Below are 22,555 nucleotides of genomic sequence, written 5' to 3'. Positions count from 1 at the left end.
TTTCCAAAATCTACAATCAATTTACTCTTCGTATTAATTAACACTTATCACTATCAAATATTTTCATGAATTTTAAAAATTATCTTCTTAAATAATTTTTTACTGTAACCAAATTTCCCACTCAAGTTATATTTTATCACTACATATGCTTTTCATGAGTTTCATTTAATTTATCGCATTTCATTTAATTAACTCTAATAATTATTTTTTATCATCGATATTTAAGTTAATCATATTTTGATTTCTTTATTTTATTTTTTTTTTTTCATGCAAACACTCTTGATGGAATAAAATAAAATTTTCAACTTTCATGAATTAAATCCCCTCTGACTATTTTATTTTACTTTACCATACTTTACTATTTTACTTACTGCGTTTTACTATTTATCATTCATTACAGCTTTTACAAAATATTACTTTACAACCAACTAATTTCATTAACAGAATTTTCATTACAATTTATAAATTTCACTTTTATTTAATTATTTTTACCTACGGTAAAATAAAACACATCACATAAAAAAGTTAAACATCAATGAAGAACCCGAGAAATGTTAAAAATATAAGTCGAGTATCAAAACTTCATGTCAGCAAATTTTAAAAATAGACTTACCGAAAAATAATTTCTACTGAAATTCATTTCAAAACTTGGAATCAATTTACTCTTAGCATTAATAAACACTTATCATTAAGAAATTTTCATGGATTTTAAAAATCAACTTATTTAATTTTTTCCAGTAAGCAAATTTCGCACTCAAGTTACATTTTATCACTACATATGCTTTTCAAGAGTTTTATTGAATTTATCACATTTTATTTAATTATTTTTTGATTAGTATTAAACTTAGTCATTTTATCGCTTAGTATTTAACTTAATCATTTTCTTGCTTGTTTTTACTTTATCGTTTTTTTTTTTTTTTTCCGTTATTTTTAAACTTAGAAATTTTTCACAATTAGTAACAGGAATCGAACCCACAAATTTTTCGAAACATTATCAGGTCTACAATTTTCATCCAACTAATTTATTTTAAAAACTTGCAATCAATTTACTCTTAGTAGTAATTAACACTTATCATTAATAAACTTTCACGATTTTAAAAAAATCAACTTATTTAATTTTTTTCCAGTAAGCAAATTTCGCACTCAAGTTACATTTCATCACTTTATATGCTTTTCAAGAGTTTCATTTAATTTATCACATTTTATTTAATCAACTCTATTAATTATTTTTTGATTAGTATTTAACTTAGCCATTTTATCGCATAGTGTTTTACTTTATTATTATTATTTTTTTTTTTCATACAAGCACTCTTGTTAGAATAAAACAAAATTTTCAACATTCATGAATTAGAATCACTTTGACTATTTCATTTTCCCAATAATATTTTACTTTAACAACTAATTTCTTTAACAAAATCGATATCATTTATTTTAGTCTTTATCCTTTTCGAACGATACATTCAAATGGACAGCTATACGTTAAATTAAGAAACTTAATCTAAATTTTGACAAATTAAGTTATAGCTAAATACTGACTAAAATTAAGTACAAAAGACTAACCTTTTTGGGGTGAAATCCCTCAAGTACCAGCTATCGCGAAGTTATTTAAAAACAGTGAATGAAATTGTAATAAGTGGATTGTTAATTATAACTCAATCTCACAAATTACAACTACATGCATGTTTTATTTGAAATCGCTGCATACGGCTGTTTGCCCATCGTCGATTTGCAGAAGGCATGCCGTGAAATCGCAAATCAACGCGGCTGTTGAAAAAAACTCCCATAATCCCAAAGAACTTCCCATCGTCCACACACACCGAGGCGAATTGAGAAAATGACTTTATCAATATTGCTATCTACCCCTTTACCGATAACAGATAACAAACCCCACGTGCGAGTATTATTCACCACCTGGCCTACGTCTTTCAAGTGATGTCACTGTTTCTGACCAATTAAAATTAGTTCACGTTTCTCAAATATCAAGCACATAGATCGACAATAGCCTGATGTCTGGTTTTCCAAACAAAATTTTAGATTTTAATTCGTAGTTTCGAATTAATTTCTTTTTCATTTCAAACTTATATAAAAAAATTTCCAGCTTGTAAGAATATTTCTTTCAAAAACAGATTTTTGATTCAAAACAGTATTTTTTCAAACTTGTAATATTTTTCTACTTAGAAAATGAAATCAAAAATTTTTGTTTTCTTTAATCATATAAAATGTTTTTAAAAAATAATTTCTCAAACTTGTAATATTTTTCCACTAATTAAAAAAAAAATCAATTTTTTTTTTCAATCATATAAAAATAAATTTTTATTCTTACAACAATAAATTTTTCCGCAAAAATATTTTTTTCAAATCAAAATAATAATAATAATATTTTTGTAACATATTATTTTTTTTCTTTTCAATCTTTTTTTTTTTTGCAAAACTATTTTTTTTTTTTTTTTTTCAAAAATTTTCAAACTTACAAAATAAAATTTTTTCAACTGAATCTTTAAACGAAATGATTTAATTAAATTTAAAACTCTATATCACTTCACTCTTAGTATTAATAACCAATAGCACTTAACCATTTACTCTTCGCACTCTAAGTATTAATTAACACACATGCATTATAAATAATAATAATAATGTTTAAGATACTTACAAATCATTCACTCAAGCTTTCAAATATCCATCTAGCATGTTATTGTTCATTCGTGTGAGGGAACTTGTAATAAAACTTTACTCATCAACCGAAATTATAAGCGAAAATATCACATTTTCAGCACTTAATATAATCCTACAATTAACAAATTGGTTTTAACTTTGAATTTAAGAAAAATAAAAACTATTACACACTTAGTAACATATCTATCGATGTATATTATTTCATGACAAATCACAAATAATTGAGGATCTTTTATCGATCATGTGACCAACTAAGTTAAGAAAGAGCATCCTTATCTCATATGAGAATTTATAAGTCTTTAATATTTCTCTTTAATGTAAGTGTATTCATACGTACGAGTTTGTGTATGTGAATATAACTGTGTATTGTTTTCAAACCATTGACATGTTTAAGCTTTACGGTTCTAATTTTGACTTTCCACTTAGCATTAGTCGAAGTCCTTCGCATGTATTAAACTATAGAAATATCACAAAAATTATATTTTCATTCAGTCTTAATTACAAAACCATACAATAACATGAAGACAACACCGATAGTATAAAGATTACTTACAATAAAGTGCATATAAAGAATATATGTAAGAGTGATTTCAAAGTATAATCCATCAACCATATTCAACATCTCAATAAAAACACAAGTCTCTTTTAAAATGATAAACACAATTTATTCACACACACAGTAAAAGACAATTAAAAAAACTTACATCTTTAAGTAAAACTCTTCAAAACTTTCAAGCGTATTTTTAACATCGATTGCATCAAATAAATCAGACATTTTAAACATGGACTATCAACATTCAAAGTAACGAAGTCACGAGTCAAGTTTTCCCAATTAACATTAAAAAGAGCCTGTTCGAAAAAAGTGTCGAACTTCCGACCCCTTGTTAATGATTCACATCCATGCACGCTCATGTAAAAAATGAATCCATTTTTACAATCCACACATTCTTTTTTAGAAAGGTAGTTTATGTTGCATATGAGCTCATCAAATAGTCACTTACGTAGAGAATCAGCCAGTTTACCAACTTCTTGTGATGTATATGTGCTGATTTTATCACATCGACAATCACAGGGATATTTTTTCTCAATTTCCGGAAGGATGTACTCTTTTAGAGTATAAGTCATAAGTTTGTCTTTGACACTACGTGAGATACAAGGGGACGCGTAGCACAATTTGTCAATCTGGCTTTCCAAAAGTAGAACTCTATCAGGTATCAACTGGAACACTTCTCGTTTCAGTTTGAACAATCTTTGCACACTAACACAGATGTTACCATTCGCACTCGACTCTCCTTTTTTATAACAAAAGCGAAATCACGGTCTTCGATTAATTTTTGATTTATATTTTTACGTAGGCTTGAAATTAGTGATCTCCACACATCTGGTTCTAAGGAAACACCATCCTTAGTTGGTCGAAGAATACCATCTTTCCCACACGTATATCTTCTAATATGCACGCGTGTACGTTTCCGAAAAGTATTCACCTAAAGTGAAAATACAATCACCCAAGTGTATCGTATCATCAGGCTGTGGAGAAGCCTCAGTGTTCATTTTCATGTTCGTTGCATCCCATCTGTTCATCTTCAGGCTTCAAAGTTTCAGAATGATTTTCACCAGCGTTACTCATTCTTAACTCTCATGCAAATTGACATGATCAATTACACGTGATTGAGCATGTCATGCGCGAGATGCGAAACCGTCATCGACATTCGGTGTGATGTGAAAACCTGCTACCATCTTAAAATTACTCGTAGTAGGTCAGGATGAAGTTGGAAGTCAAAGTGTTGGCATTTTCTAAAAATCTGAATACTGTGGAAAACAACTCAATTCTGCTCAAAAGTTCGTGTGATATTCTATGACTTCAGTAGCAGGAGATTTATTTACACTTCTCATTGGTTAAAGTGAATATTCATTGGTTTATAGTGGATGTTTGGAGAATCATTTTCAGAGTGATTCTGAGCTTTGAAAGACGTCGTGAAATTTCATTCTATGTACTTAGGATTTTTCTTCACCCGCTAGTGTTAAAACCTAGTTTGATTTATTTTTTAAGTTCACAGGAAGTTGTTTTAGTATTGTGACTCTTAATCCTATGAGAGTTAAGAATGAGTAACGCTGGTGAAAATCATTCTGAAACTTTGAAGCCTGAAGATGAACAGATGGGATGCAACGAACATGAAAATGAACACTGAGGCTTCTCCACAGCCTGATGATACGATAAACTTGGGTGATTGTATTTTCACTTTAGGTGAATACTTTTCGGAAACGTACACGCGTGCATATTAGAAGATATACGTGTGGGAAAGATGGTATTCTTCGACCAACTAAGGATGGTGTTTCCTTAGAACCAGATGTGTGGAGATCACTAATTTCAAGCCTACGTAAAAATATAAATCAAAAATTAATCGAAGACCGTGATTTCGCTTTTGTTATAAAAAAGGAGAGTCGAGTGCGAATGGTAACATCTGTGTTAGTGTGCAAAGATTGTTCAAACTGAAACGAGAAGTGTTCCAGTTGATACCTGATAGAGTTCTACTTTTGGAAAGCCAGATTGACAAATTGTGCTACGCGTCCCCTTGTATCTCACGTAGTGTCAAAGACAAACTTATGACTTATACTCTAAAAGAGTACATCCTTCCGGAAATTGAGAAAAAATATCCCTGTGATTGTCGATGTGATAAAATCAGCACATATACATCACAAGAAGTTGGTAAACTGGCTGATTCTCTACGTAAGTGACTATTTGATGAGCTCATATGCAACATAAACTACCTTTCTAAAAAAGAATGTGTGGATTGTAAAAATGGATTCATTTTTTACATGAGCGTGCATGGATGTGAATCATTAACAAGGGGTCGGAAGTTCGACACTTTTTTCGAACAGGCTCTTTTTAATGTTAATTGGGAAAACTTGACTCGTGACTTCGTTACTTTGAATGTTGATAGTCCATGTTTAAAATGTCTGATTTATTTGATGCAATCGATGTTAAAAATACGCTTGAAAGTTTTGAAGAGTTTTACTTAAAGATGTAAGTTTTTTTAATTGTCTTTTACTGTGTGTGTGAATAAATTGTGTTTATCATTTTAAAAGAGACTTGTGTTTTTATTGAGATGTTGAATATGGTTGATGGATTATACTTTGAAATCACTCTTACATATATTCTTTATATGCACTTTATTGTAAGTAATCTTTATACTATCGGTGTTGTCTTCATGTTATTGTATGGTTTTGTAATTAAGACTGAATGAAAATATAATTTTTGTGATATTTCTATAGTTTAATACATGCGAAGGACTTCGACTAATGCTAAGTGGAAAGTCAAAATTAGAACCGTAAAGCTTAAACATGTCAATGGTTTGAAAACAATACACAGTTATATTCACATACACAAACTCGTACGTATGAATACACTTACATTAAAGAGAAATATTAAAGACTTATAAATTCTCATATGAGATAAGGATGCTCTTTCTTAACTTAGTTGGTCACATGATCGATAAAAGATCCTCACCTATTTGTGATTTGTCATGAAATAATATACATCGATAGATATGTTACTAAGTGTGTAATAGTTTTTATTTTTCTTAAATTCAAAGTTAAAACCAATTTGTTAATTGTAGGATTATATTAAGTGCTGAAAATGTGATATTTTCGCTTATAATTTCGGTTGATGAGTAAAGTTTTATTACAAGTTCCCTCACACGAATGAACAATAACATGCTAGATGGATATTTGAAAGCTTGAGTGAATGATTTGTAAGTATCTTAAACATTATTATTATTATTTATAATGCATGTGTGTTAATTAATACTTAGAGTGCGAAGAGTAAATGGTTAAGTGCTATTGGTTATTAATACTAAGAGTAAAGTGATATTGAGTTTTAAATTTAATTAAATCATTTCGTTTAAAGATTCAGTTGAAAAAATTTTATTTTGTAAGTTTGAAAATTTTTGAAAAAAAAAAAAATAGTTTTGCGAAAAAAAAAAAGATTGAAAAGAAAAAAAATAATATGTTACAAAAATATTATTATTATTATTTTGATTTGAAAAAAATATTTTTGCGGAAAAATTTATTGTTGTAAGAATAAAAATTTATTTTTATATGATTGAAAAAAAAAATTGATTTTTTTTTAATTAGTGGAAAAATATTACAAGTTTGAGAAATTATTTTTTAAAAACATTTTATATGATTAAAGAAAACAAAAATTTTTGATTTCATTTTCTAAGTAGAAAAATATTACAAGTTTGAAAAAATACTGTTTTGAATCAAAAATCTGTTTTTGAAAGAAATATTCTTACAAGCTGGAAATTTTTTTATATAAGTTTGAAATGAAAAAGAAATTAATTCGAAACTACGAATTAAAATCTAAAATTTTGTTTGGAATACCAGACATCAGGCTATTGTCGATCTATGTGCTTGATATTTGAGAAACGTGAACTAATTTTAATTGGTCAGAAACAGTGACATCACTTGAAAGACGTAGGCCAGGTGGTGAATAATACTCGCACGTGGGGTTTGTTATCTGTTATCGGTAAAGGGGTAGATAGCAATATTGATAAAGTCATTTTCTCAATTCGCCTCGGTGTGTGTGGACGATGGGAAGTTCTTTGGGATTATGGGAGTTTTTTTCAACAGCCGCGTTGATTTGCGATTTTACGGCATGCCTTCTGCAAATCGACGATGGGCAAACAGCCGTATGCAGCGATTTCAAATAAAACATGCATGTAGTTGTAATTTGTGAGATTGAGTTATAATTAACAATCCACTTATTACAATTTCATTCACTGTTTTTAAATAACTTCGCGATAGCTGGTACTTGAGGGATTTCACCCCAAAAAGGTTAGTCTTTTGTACTTAATTTTAGTCAGTATTTAGCTATAACTTAATTTGTCAAAATTTAGATTAAGTTTCTTAATTTAACGTATAGCTGTCCATTTGAATGTATCGTTCGAAAAGGATAAAGACTAAAATAAATGATATCGATTTTGTTAAAGAAATTAGTTGTTAAAGTAAAATATTATTGGGAAAATGAAATAGTCAAAGTGATTCTAATTCATGAATGTTGAAAATTTTGTTTTATTCTAACAAGAGTGCTTGTATGAAAAAAAAAATAATAATAATAAAGTAAAACACTATGCGATAAAATGGCTAAGTTAAATACTAATCAAAAAATAATTAATAGAGTTGATTAAATAAAATGTGATAAATTAAATGAAACTCTTGAAAAGCATATAAAGTGATGAAATGTAACTTGAGTGCGAAATTTGCTTACTGGAAAAAAATTAAATAAGTTGATTTTTTTAAAATCGTGAAAGTTTATTAATGATAAGTGTTAATTACTACTAAGAGTAAATTGATTGCAAGTTTTTAAAATAAATTAGTTGGATGAAAATTGTAGACCTGATAATGTTTCGAAAAATTTGTGGGTTCGATTCCTGTTACTAATTGTGAAAAATTTCTAAGTTTAAAAATAACGGAAAAAAAAAAAAACGATAAAGTAAAAACAAGCAAGAAAATGATTAAGTTAAATACTAAGCGATAAAATGACTAAGTTTAATACTAATCAAAAAATAATTAAATAAAATGTGATAAATTCAATAAAACTCTTGAAAAGCATATGTAGTGATAAAATGTAACTTGAGTGCGAAATTTGCTTACTGGAAAAAATTAAATAAGTTGATTTTTAAAATCCATGAAAATTTCTTAATGATAAGTGTTTATTAATGCTAAGAGTAAATTGATTCCAAGTTTTGAAATGAATTTCAGTAGAAATTATTTTTCGGTAAGTCTATTTTTAAAATTTGCTGACATGAAGTTTTGATACTCGACTTATAATTTTAACATTTCTCGGGTTCTTCATTGATGTTTACCTTTTTTATGTGATGTGTTTTATTTTACCGTAGGTAAAAATAATTAAATAAAAGTGAAATTTATAAATTGTAATGAAAATTCTGTTAATGAAATTAGTTGGTTGTAAAGTAATATTTTGTAAAAGCTGTAATGAATGATAAATAGTAAAACGCAGTAAGTAAAATAGTAAAGTATGGTAAAGTAAAATAAAATAGTCAGAGGGGATTTAATTCATGAAAGTTGAAAATTTTATTTTATTCCATCAAGAGTGTTTGCATGAAAAAAAAAAAAATAAAATAAAGAAATCAAAATATGATTAACTTAAATATCGATGATAAAAAATAATTATTAGAGTTAATTAAATGAAATGCGATAAATTAAATGAAACTCATGAAAAGCATATGTAGTGATAAAATATAACTTGAGTGGGAAATTTGGTTACAGTAAAAAATTATTTAAGAAGATAATTTTTAAAATTCATGAAAATATTTGATAGTGATAAGTGTTAATTAATACGAAGAGTAAATTGATTGTAGATTTTGGAAAATTAAATGGATAAATGTATAAAAATAATAACGTATGTGATAATGTAAAATAATAATAATGAAAAAGAATCAAAGACGATTAAATGAATCTAAATCGTAAATGAGTTGCTATTTTAGTAAACTCAAACTAGAGTGAAAAGCATTTTAGTAGGAACATGTTAATATCTCTTGTGCTAAGAAAAATAAATAACTTTTAAGCATAATTTTGTAACTGGAATAAATGTATGATAAAATGATTAAGTTAAGTATTAATGAAAAAGTAATTATTAGAGTTAATTAAATGGAATGTGATAAATTCAATGAAACTCTTGAAGCGTATATGCAGTGTTGGAATGTAACTTGAGTGCGCAATTTGCTTACTGGAAAAAATTAATTAAGTTAATTTTTAAAATCCGTGAAAATTTGTTAATGATAAGTGTTAATTACTACTACGAGTAAATTGATTGCAAGTTTGACATGATTGCAAAAATTGAAGACATGATAACGTTTCGAAAAATTTGAGGTTTCGATTCCTGTCACTAATTGCGAAAAATTTCTAAGTTTAAAAATATCGGAAAAAAAACGAAAAAGTAAAAACAAGCGAGAAAATGATCAAACTCTAAAATATACTAAAAAAAAAAAAATCGAAATCACGAAAAAATAATTTAAATCTGAAATGCTTGAAATTAGTTAAAGACTAAAAGGCTAAGAAAATAGTTAAAGACTGAAAATAATTGAAAAACGCTAAAATAGTGAAAAAAAATAATCAAAGTGCTAAATGACAGGAAAAAACGTTAAAGTTCAAAATGTATGAACAAGTTAGAAAAAATAAAAATGATAAAGTTTGAAATGCATGAAAAAGAAAATCAAAGTTTAAAATATATTTCAAGTCCACAAAGCATTGAAATAAATCTAAAATCTCGAATGGGTTGTATTTAAATAAATCTTTACTTAAGTGAAAACTTTGTTATTATGAAAAATAATAATAATGATGATGATAGTTTCAATTATGAGTTGAAATTCAGTTAATGACATGCCATGATTAGTACTAAAGAGTGAATTAACTGATGGTTTTAAAATTAATTTAATTGTAATATTCGTTGTCATGGTACAGATTCACATTAAGACTGAAAGTGTAATGGAAAATATAGCATAGTGGTTAGCATACGTTTTTGCTAACTCAAAGTTTGGGTGTTCGATTCCCAACACTCTGTAAAATAAAAATAATTAAATTCGCGAAACTTTGGTTGTCTTGACAACCATTCGTCGAAATTATTCAAAGTCTGGAAATAAAAAATCTCAATAGATGGCGCCACGAACGTTCTTAAAAGTTGCCATCCTAAAACTCTGGTTGTCATGACAACAAGTTCAAAATATTCTAAGTCCAAAAATGCGCGAAAAAAAAAAAGCGCGCGAAAAAACCTCATCACCTTCTACGGGTTCTCGCGGCGGCCCCGGTTGTGGGGAGGGGGAGGCAGCGCAACCCCAAGGTCGGGGGCGGTGGTCGACGGAGGTGGGAATCGACGGAGGCGTTAACGCCTCAACGCCTCCGTTGTCCCAGAACTGTCAATTATTAACTACTATAACTCACGTAGGGGACGGAAACACAAAATGAAATACGGCAAAAACTAATCACTGGAACCATGCTAAAAAGAATATGTAACTGTTGCTTTGTGTTTGTGTACCCTTTATAGATTACAGCCCCTCAAAAATCGGAAAAATGACGAAAATGACACTTTAAGACCCCTATAAACCAAAAGGGGATTGAATTAAAAATAAAATTTCTTGGCCAATTGAATATTCCATTCAAGTACTGTACATGTCATACATATTGTTTTTTGTATTTGGTTTGTAAAAAAGATGCAGGTCTTTGAAATTAAGCAATTTTACTAGTCAATTCACACACTAAAACAGAAATAAAAAGTGTGAAAACTTCATGGCACCTTCTAAAACTACGTATATTGTGCCCTATAAAATACATTTTACTGAAAAAACATATTGTAATTTTTAAAATAATTATTTTAATTTGATAACTTAGAAATATTTGGACACGAATGACTAGTTTATACTGTATGGAACCTGTATGGATTGACCCTTATGTGAAATTACGAGAATTTAAAGAACTAGATAAACGACTAAATGATACAAAAGCAAGTAAAATTGATATTTATTTCAATTAAAAAAAATGCACAGTTCAGCATGTACTTCATAAACATGCTTTTGAGAAAATGAAACACGAAAAAAATGGTTAGTTTTGCTAAACTTACAAAATAAAAAGAAGTAACTAATGAAACTTTACCTTAGTTCAAGTTACTCTAGTAACAAAAATACGCTGATACCAATGATTAAAATTTAGTAGCATCTAAAAGACACTTCAATATATTATGTAAAAAAAATTGAATAAATTTAAAGCATTCCCTCATCTTCAAAAAAAACATCTGAAAAAGAGGAAAAAATGAAATTTTTGGAAATTTTCGATTTTTTTAAGTACAATATTGTCATCCAGAAATTCATAAACAGTTACTAAATTAGAGCAGATAGTTACTTATAGATAGTTTTTCAATCTGAATCATTTTTACTGTTAGTTTTTCATTAAAAGAGCTAGAAGAGTGATTTAAAATCTAAAGTAAATTGGCAAAATTTTAATCTTTGTTAATATCTCAGATTCAAAAAAAGATCCGAGTAAATTTTACTTTGCTCTTTCTCAATAGAGATTTGTTTATAAAATGCGTAAATATTTATTTTTAAGTGTACGTTTATAACTGATGGAGTTATTGAATCACAAACTGGCAGCAATGAACTCTGAAAATTTAGGCTTAGCGTAAGCATCAACTTCTAATTTCAATAACAAAGCAACAAACAGTTTTTAAACTTTCATACTTTGCATTTCCTCATAGATATGCATGGTTTACCTAAATAAAAATTTTCATTGAAATCTGTGACATGTCAGTCACAGCTGATTTGCTCATTTCGCATGGAATGACATATAAATGATGCAAAAAAGATGGCGCATTACGAAATAAAAAGGAAACAAGAGTGAGAAATACGCAACATGACATTACTTGAGCAAAAATAAATAATCGCTAAACATTAAGAAATGACAAGGAAGGGGCGGGGGGGGGGGGTCAACCTCTGATTTTTGAGTAACTCACAACATTAAACTTCGTTCCCAACTTCGGCCTCATCTGTTTAGTACAGAACCGCTACTACCAACGCCTCGGAAGAGTTTCTGAGTCAACTTCAGCACTTCCGAAGAAATAATTCCAAAGTCCCTTTGATTTTCGAATTATGTCACCATTCAAAACGTCTCTATTCAATTTCTTCGTCGGTTCAACGGGAAGCTAACAAAATGACACAAAAACCGGTTTTGCCATCTCATATTTGTTTCCATGGTCTCCAATTCGGCAATATACACTCTATAACAAAACAATCGACGCATCAAGAAGCAATTATCCGATTGCTTTGAAATTTTGTATGCATGATTGTTTTGACCAGATGTGTGAATGATTAAAATTTGGTGTCTAATGAATGAATAGTTTGATCTCCAGCGCATCGAAACTGCACGTCCAGTAGATGTATATAAAGAACAGTTCTTCAACAGTTGTTAAAACTTTCGGTTTGATTGCGATTCAGATTACCTTTCAACAACTTAAAAATGCCTCGCCGCATACTTCGTGCTCATTACGAGCAACTGTCAGAGTTTAAACGAGGTCATATCATTGGATTGAAAGAGACCGGTTGGTCAAATCGGAGAATCGCTCGTCATTTGAGTTGAAGCGATGCGGCGATTCGAAGATGCTGGCGAGGATGGGTGGAAAATGGCATAGTTTAGCGTCAAGATGTTAGCGGTCGACCTAGGGTCACAACAGATCGTGATGACAGAGTGATTGTCCGATCAGCTTTCATTGCGCTTTCTTCATCTCTATGAACCATCAGACAATCAACCCAAACACTAGTGTCCATTATGACCATTTACACTCAGATTTCATTTACAGACGGTTGGGATAACGAAATCTACGCTCACGCCGACCATTACACCACCTGCCACTGATGCCTACACATTGCCGAGCCAGATTATAGTAGTGCATGGCTCGATCAGGTTGGAACGGTGCCGACTGGGAATGTATAGTCTTTAGCGACGAATCCCGCTTCCAACTGTGTCATGAATGACGATCATCGAAGACGTGGTTGTGGACACCCAGGGCAGAGGAGGGATCCTGGTTTCACTTTTGCACGCCACACTGGCCCTCAACAAGGCCTTATGGTCTGGTGTCTTTAATAACTGGACCCCTTTGGTCGTAATTAGAGGTACACTTACTGCACAGTGGTACGTCGACGACATCCTAAGACCTGTTTTGTTGCCGTTCCTTTTTCAGTACCCTCGGCTTGTTTTCAGCAGGACAATGCCAGATAACATACGGCACGTGTTGCTATAAACTGTCTGCAAGCTTTTCAAACTCTTCCGTGGCCTGCCAGATCTCCAGATCTCTATCCCATCGAGCATGCCTGGGATATGATGGGATGGCGATAGCATCTGGCAAGAGTTGTTGATAACCTCCTCCGACAATTGGAGCGAATTTGGTCGGAAATACCGCAGAACACACTCCGGGAGCTTTATCGGTGTTTGCCACGCCGTGCTTCAGCTTGTATCCAGGCTAGAGGCGGGTCGATACCTTATTGAACTTGTTACTGTAACTCTGACATAAACCATTCACTTGTTCTAAGAATTTAATCATTTACTAGTCTGTGCATTGTCTTCCTATCCACCAATTTTTGTCTCAATCGGATTACTCCTTCTTGGTGCGTCGATTTTTTTTGTTATAGAGTGTATCACCAAATGATTGTCAGTCTGAGACGCTATATTAGTTTTGTATTGAAATAAGTAATTCATAGCTACAAAAAAAAAAAGAGTAAATAGGCTTTTTAGAACACCCGATCAAAAACAAAAAGGGAAGTGCACAACTGGAACGTACGCACACCCCACATGCGAAATTTTAACCTTCCACAGCTTACTAGTTTTGAGTTATGACTTATGAGAGATACATACGTACATCCAGCCGCAAGAAACAACGCAATAATTAACTTGTTTGGTACCTGAATGCAGTATTGAAAACTCTTTCACGGGTGACTAAAATAAAAATTCATACTGAAGTTTAAGTAAACAATTTTTACTTTGCATTAAAAAGTAAAACAGCAAAGGTCTTTTTTTTTTTCGAAAACAATTCCATTGCCAATTCCATCGGCTTTTCGATGTTTTTAAGGCCGATGGACCGATGTTTCCTGCAAGTTAGCATCGGCCGCCGATGCCGATGCCGATGGCTAAATTGTTGAACCATCGGCGCCGATGCATCGGCCAGGCCGATGCATCGGTCGAGTCCTAGTAAACAAACGTTGAACTGACTCCATCTTTCGTCGATTCCAATACATGAAATAGAGACACAGATAAACATGGTAACGATTCTAAGTGGCGTTGAACTGAATCATCTTTCATCGATTCTAATTGGCGAAATGACGATGCAGATAACCTTGATGACGAACCTCTTGTTAGGTAAAATGTTGAGTTACATGCTTTTCCTGCCACTTTTTTTTTATTTTTTTCGTTTGAAAAGATTAAATATAGCCGTTATTATCGGCGAAAGTGCCTTTTAAGATTCGGAAGAAGACGGTTGCTTTTAGAGCTTTAACAGTAACATGCAAATGATAAAGAGATTTTCTATCTTTTTAGAAAAGGATAGAAAAACCTTGTCTTAAAATACTCGACTAGCAGTACCCGCACGGCGATGCCCATGCTAAGAATTTAAAGGAAATCCGTTGATTAAAAAAATCCACGCCCCCCCCCCCCCTTCTGATGTGAAATGATCATTTTTCTTCAACTAAAATGCTTACACACATTTTCAAACCTATTAAAGTCTCTTTGGAATTTATAACTATTCGCCACAACACGTAAAAAGATTAACAGTAGCTTTAAAACTCAAAATAATCCTTCAACTGTATAGTTTATTGCTTGACGCGCCAAGCTACCACGCTACCGTAACCGTGCCTTTTGCGGGTGAAGCGGGGTTTTTTTCTGCAATTTAAAATGTTTCGCCAAATAAACAATACTATAATAAAAACGTTATAATGAACGATCGCAATTGAATAATACGACAAATCAAGTTACTTTTTTAGATAGGTAACTATCTTCAACTATCAGAACAAAAAAAAATTGAAGAAATAAGGAAAGCAAAACCCAAAAGAAAAATCCTACAAAATCAAATATGTACCTGAATATCGAAAGAAACGCATTCAAAAATCAGTCCCACAAAGCGTAGCCGACCACGCGTCTGAGCAGCGTGGCATGTTTCCTCGCAGCTATCGACACTGTCGGCCAGCTCCCTCTTGATGAGTTAACTTACCCCGCCATCTATAAGGAATGTATAGAACTAAACAATTAATTAGACATTTATTAAAAAATAGCATAGAACCTTCCTCAATAAATTCACTATTCAACACAAAAAGAATTTTTAAATTCGAACCAGTAGTTCCTAAGATTAGCGTGTTCAAAAAAAAAAAAACTTTTCAGCTTTATATTATTAGTATAGATGTATCTCGACTAAGCTGCTTTTATTAAGAATTAAAATAATAACAATTAATAACTGAAATATATCGCAAGCAAAACTAAAAACTTCATTAATTCATTGAAGTGATTAGTATTAAATATCCCTTGTATTTATTAATTACATAATAATATAGAGTAGTTCTTTAAAAATCATAATCATTTAACAGTTAGCATCATAGAAACAATTACATCTAATCTTACATCTAATTACATCTAATTTATGGGGTAATTTTCAGCTGTTGAATTTCTCGAGTTCATCTCTAATTTTTCTCTGTCAACATTTTCATACATTTTTTTTAATTTTCATTTATTTATCCCTTTTTCCCCATCCCATGAATATTGTAGTCAACTGCTTTACTTTTAAGAGACCTTTGGTAATCCCTTTAGGACAATGAAATTTTTTCCTCTTCCAGTGCTATTTCCTACGGGTACAGAGTAGTTTACACATTCATCGGGCAAGCGACACTTATAATCCAAACTGAAAAGCCATTAACAAATCAATTTTTGAGTTTTGATATTTGCCGCAACAAATTGGTTACAGTTTCGTTGTTGGTGTATGGTTTTCGAGGAACAGTGGTAACTTGCTAAAGGAGAGTGAATTTTTTTTTAACCTCTTAAATTTCAAGTTCATTTTGAAATTGGCATCGAGCGTTCTCTAATTGGTTCAATAAAACAGATGATCGAACCAGTAGAAGTGCTAAAGCCTCAAAAAATTAAAATATTGAAAAGATAGATGAATATAAATAATATAATAAAAAACATTCGTTCCTTTACGGGTCGACGTAAAAATACAAAACACTTGGATGGCTGTAGTAAAAAAAAACCATACATTTAAATCAAGTCCGAATGAGGTCCCTCTGTATTGACATACTGTTGTCTACTGTCTCCGGTCTAGGATCCGGAGAAAAAATAAAATGTCAAATCGCTATAAGTCAAATAAGTTATGAACTACACGGTGGACCTCCGTGATTTAAGCCATTGTGATTTTTTACAAAGCCCGAGGTTGAGCTCATAAATTTAACTAAACTCGAGAAAGAAAACGCAAGATGTAAATAAGATATAATAAGAACTCTAATTCACTTTTTTGTAACTGCTACCATTGTAGTTGGACAATTATTAAACATAAGAATGATAAAGTGAAAAATTGTAATAATACATGTTAAAATTGATTCCTCAATAATAATTTTCTTCTAAACATTTTCTCAAAAACGGTGTCAAAACCGTCTACAGCAAAAGAAAAAGTTTCGTAGTTTGCCTTGATACAATGGGGTTGTTTCCTTCAGTCAAAAGTAGTACTTTTAGTCACTAAAATTGATAGAATAAGCAAAAAAAAAAACAACATGGACCCAGAAAATTCTTTCATTTTCCCAACCGTTATTTTTTAATTAATTTTTTTAAATGTCCGATTTTTCAAACAAGGCGTGGCCTAGATGACGTCACAAATGATGCTTTTTGAAACATCTTTGTACCGCGTTTAAACGTTATGATAATCAAGAAGCGAATTAAAATTGCGCTCTACGCTTGCTATCAACCATATCGTTGCCAATACATGTGAGTAAAGATGCGAATTAAATATTTTGCTCTGTGAATGGTAACACATAATGGCATTTCATTATTTGTGATGTCATCGGCAAGAAACTTAAACAATGAAAAATCACCAATTTAAGTAATTTTTTTAAAATTTTAAACTTAAATAAATTATTTAAAAAATGGTTAGATCCTATGTTTTTAAGCACGTTCTTTCAGAAAAAAATACTTTTAAAATATTGGAAACGACCCCATTATACAGATAGTACAAGGTAAGTAGGCAATTTATGCGACATAAATAGAGAAAAAAATTAGGCAGTCATGAGACTGCCGGCGGAAGTGAAAACTGAAAACTACAAAATAACTGTGGTGTGTTTTGTGCCACGAACGTGTGTGTGTGGTGTGAGTTTAGTTTTCCTTTATAATTAATTGTAGTTTCAAAAATTTTAATTTTACAACTTGTAAATTCAAAATATCAGCTACAGTATAGTTTTTACGTTTATCAGCAATTCGAGAATCAATTATATACATTTTGGTATGGTCTGTTTCAGTTTGTTTATAAAGTAATTATTGATGCAAATATAGGAAATATTTGAAAATAAAATCTTAGTTTGTGTTATTCAGTTTTCCATGCTTTAAAATAATGAACAATACTGTTACAAATCCTGTAAATAGTAATTATTGTAGTAACGTAACCTGTAAATAGTTTCCCGTAATGAATATACAACCCCTTAACATTCGGCCCGAAGTATACAACCCCCCTATTCTTTTTTTCTTATTTCATTCACTGATTTTATCAATGAAAGTGTAGTTGTAGAACGTTGTAGCATTTTCTGGAATCTTTGAGATTTCTTTTCGGTGTGTATATAAGCCGTTAGCGATGGATAAAAAGAGAGTTTCGATTGAGAATTTGTTCTGAGAGTGTATTAGCTCTGTTTATTGCGAGGCATTTCGCTGTGTTGTTTTCGTATTTGGAAGTAAATACGTGTGTAAACGTTGAGTTTACGGTGTTGTGTGATAATTGCTTAATTGCTGATGAATAATTTAGCAGTTGTTGACGATATTTCCTGTACATAGTGTAAATAAATTTCCTGTGTTTTTATCAAGAACTGTGTCATCCTTTCAAGAAAGTTGGAAGTCTCACCGAATCCGTTACAATTTGGCGCCCAACGTGGGGCTACTTTAGGACTTTCTTCAAGTAAGTGTGACTTTGGACATTTTTTCATAAAAACTTTTTGAATTTGGACTTTAATTTTATGGTGATTACTCGCGCAATGGATGAACAATTAAAACAACTTCTTGATGCAATCAACTCTGTTAAAAATGAATTGGCGGCTAATCAAGACCAATTAAAAAGTGATTTGACTGCAAGTTTTACTGCAAATCAAGAACAATTAAAAAATGATATGGCGGCTAATCAAGAACAATTAAAAAATGATATGGCGGCTAATTAAGAACAATTAAAAAATGATATGGCGGCTAATCAAGAACAATTAAAAAATGATATGGCGGCTAATCAAGAACAATTAAAAAATGATATGGCGGCTAATCAAGAACAATTAAAAAGTGATCTGACTGCAAGTATGTTGGCAAATCAAGACCAGTTAAAAAGCGATTTAACGGTGCTGAAAAAGGACTTAACGTCTAACCAAGAAGAAATTAAAAACGACCTTATTTCGGTAAAGACTGTGATGGAAAATAAATTTAATGACATAGAGCATCGAGTTGATGCTATTGAAGAAAAATTTATTTTCCATCACAGTCTTTACCGAAATAAGGTCGTTTTTAATTTCTTCTTGGTTAGACGTTAAGTCCTTTTTCAGCACCGTTAAATCGCTTTTTAACTGGTCTTGATTTGCCAACATACTTGCAGTCAGATCACTTTTTAATTGTTCTTGATTAGCCGCCATATCATTTTTTAATTGTTCTTGATTAGCCGCCATATCTTTTTTTAAATGTTCTTGATTTGCAGTAAAACTTGCAGTCAAATCACTTTTTAATTGGTCTTGATTAGCCGCCAATTAAAAAGTGATTTGACTGCAAGTTTTACTGCAAATCAAGAACAATTAAAAAATGATATGGCGGCTAATCAAGAACAATTAAAAAATGATATGGCGGCTAATTAAGAACAATTAAAAAATGATATGGCGGCTAATCAAGAACAATTAAAAAATGATATGGCGGCTAATCAAGAACAATTAAAAAGTGATCTGACTGCAAGTATGTTGGCAAATCAAGACCAGTTAAAAAGCGATTTAACGGTGCTGAAAAAGGACTTAACGTCTAACCAAGAAGAAATTAAAAACGACCTTATTTCGGTAAAGACTGTGATGGAAAATAAAATTAATGACATAGAGCATCGAGTTGATGCTATTGAAGAAAAATTTATTTTCCATCACAGTCTTTACCGAAATAAGGTCGTTTTTAATTTCTTCTTGGTTAGACGTTAAGTCCTTTTTCAGCACCGTTAAATCGCTTTTTAACTGGTCTTGATTTGCCAACATACTTGCAGTCAGATCACTTTTTAATTGTTCTTGATTAGCCGCCATATCATTTTTTAATTGTTCTTGATTTGCAGTAAAACTTGCAGTCAAATCACTTTTAAAAAATGATATGGCGGCTAATCAAGAACAATTAAAAAATGATACGGCGGCTAATAAAGAACAATTAAAAAATGATATGGCGGCTAATCAAGAACAATTAAAAAATGATATGGCGGCTAGTCAAGAACAATTAAAAAGTGATCTGACTGCAAGTATGTGGGCAAATCAAGACCAGTTAAAAAGCGATTTAACGGTGCTGAAAAAGGACCTAACGTCTAACCAAGAAGAAATTAAAAACGACCTTATTTCGGTAAAGACTGTGATGGAAAAGAAATTTAATGACATAGAGCATCGAGTTGATGCTATTGAAGAAAAATTTGATACCGTTGAAAGCCGATTCAATGCTGTAGAAAATAAATTTGAAGAAGAAGATAGAAGATTTCATCTACTTAAAGAAGAGATCTTTAAGGACGTGGAAAGGAGATTGGCGACCGCGGAAAGCAGCTCTGTACAGTTTGGCGCTCCCACATCGGTTGCTCGACCGTCCATTAAACTTGCCACATTTGATGGGAAAACTTCGTGGCGGGTTTACAAAACTCAATTCATGATAGTGGCGGAAGCGAACGGATGGGACTCTGCTACCAAGGCCTGTCATCTTGCAGCTTCCTGAGAGGTGACGCAGCGGACATTCTCCAGACCCTTCCGGACAGCCAGCGCCTGGATTTCGCCGCCCTCACATCTGCGTTGGAGCTTCGCTTCGGTGAGAAGTGCCAGAAAGATTTCAGCCGACCCCAGTTGAAGTCCCGTTTCCAGAAAACCGGGGAAACCCTGCAAGAGCTAGCGGCGGACGTCGAGAGATTGTCTCATCTTGCTTCTTGCGACTGTCCTGCGGATGTTCGAGACAACCTGGCACTCAACTACTACATCGACGGGGTTCGAGATCCGGAAATCCAGAAAGCTCTACGGATGGCGGATGTCAAAGACCTGAATTCTGCTGTTGTGTATGCGATGAAGTTGGAGGCCGCCCAGCAAGCAACCCGCAAGGATCGCCATTCAATCCGCGGCGTGAAAACTGATGAGCCTGATCCGGTTTCGTCACGCTTTGCTGAACTGGTAAAGCAAATAAAAGAAATTGCAGGAACCCTCAAAATGCTTTCGGCTCCCAAAGACCAAAATGGACAATCACTTAAGTGCTGGAAATGTGGCGGCGAGGGTCACTTACGAAGAAACTGTGAAGCTCGCCAAGAAACCAGAGGGAAGAGCACCTCTCCCTCGCAGGTCCAGGAAAACTAAGCCATGGCAATCTCGCGGGGCGGAGGTCGCCAAATTGGAATGAGCCCCATCTTAAAGTTTTCCAGATTTCATCGACGAGTGGCGGCAGTAATGGACTGTTTGTTTACGCATATGTAAACGGGTTTCCCTGCGAACTGATTATTGACACTTTAGCCAATGTTACAATCATTAGAACAGATGTGGCTCGTCAATTTGGACTCAACATTCTATGGACGCCGCCCTGCGTTACCCTCCAAACTGTGACGGGTGACAAGATCGAGATTGAAGGTAAAGTGAACTTAGAAATTGTGTTTGGAAATGCCACTTACCATCATACGGCATTCGTTGCTGCTATCACAGACCCCTTCATTCTCGGATTGGACTTTTTAAAGAAGTATGACTTCAACCTCGACTTCAAGACTAATGAACTGCACTCGATGAGAGAAGACATAGCCATCTTCAACGCTGAAAATGATGTAAAATCCGCTCATCAAATAATAGCCCAAACAGATTTATCGATTCCCTCAAGGTTAGAATCATTAATACCTGGCTCCATTGAAGAAAGCAATAGTTTTCGATTTGGACTCATTGAATACCCTAACCTAAGCAATAACCTAAAAGGAGTGCTGGTAGCATCTACGCTTGTGGACCTTTCTAAGGATGTAATTCCTGTGAGAGTCGCCAACGTGAGTGAAAGGCCAAGGAATGTCCGGAAAGGTGAAGTGTTAGCAACCTGTATTCCAGTAAACAGCATCATCAGAAGAATCAATTCCCCCGAGACTGTGTCTTCTGAGTCCTTGACATCAAAGTTAGTTGGGAGTGCGCCATTATCGAAAGATCAAAGAACTGCTGCGGAACAATTGGTGGATGACTTCAAGCATCTGTTTTCATCAGCATCGGAGGATGTTGGCCGTACGAATTTAACGCAGCATAGGATTTACACTGGAGAACACCCCCCTATTAAACAGCATCCAAGACGACTACCATTCGCCAAGAAGGAAGAAGTTGAGACGCTCCTGAAAGAAATGAAGGAGAATGACGTAATCGAACCCTCATCCAGTCCCTGGGCTTCTCCCATCGTCTTAGTCCGAAAGAAAGATGGCTCCACCAGATTTTGTGTCGATTACCGACGGCTGAATGAAATCACCAAGAAAGACAGTTACCCTCTTCCACGGATAGACGACACCTTGGACACTCTTTCCGGACACAAGTGGTTTTCGACCCTGGACTTGAAGAGCGGCTACTGGCAGGTTGAGATACACCCTGAGGACCGAGAGAAGACAGCGTTTACAACTGGACAAGGCTTATGGCAGTTTAAAGTGATGCCCTTCGGCCTCTGCAATGCACCAGCTACGTTCGAGCGTCTTATGGAGACAGTGTTAAGAGGACTCTCTTACGAATCCTGTCTGGTCTACTTAGACGATATCATCATCGTGGGACGCAGCTTCGAAGAACATCTGGCAAATCTTAGGAAGGTGCTGCAAAAGCTTAAGGAAGCCAATCTGAAGTTAAGCCCGTCCAAATGTAATTTGTTCCGCCGGGAAGTGAACTACCTTGGTCACATCATCTCT

This window comes from Uloborus diversus, chromosome 3, assembly GCF_026930045.1.
Source record: "Uloborus diversus isolate 005 chromosome 3, Udiv.v.3.1, whole genome shotgun sequence".
In the NCBI taxonomy this organism is placed as follows: Eukaryota; Metazoa; Arthropoda; class Arachnida; order Araneae; family Uloboridae; genus Uloborus; species Uloborus diversus.
This window is presented reverse-complemented; position numbering follows the sequence as displayed.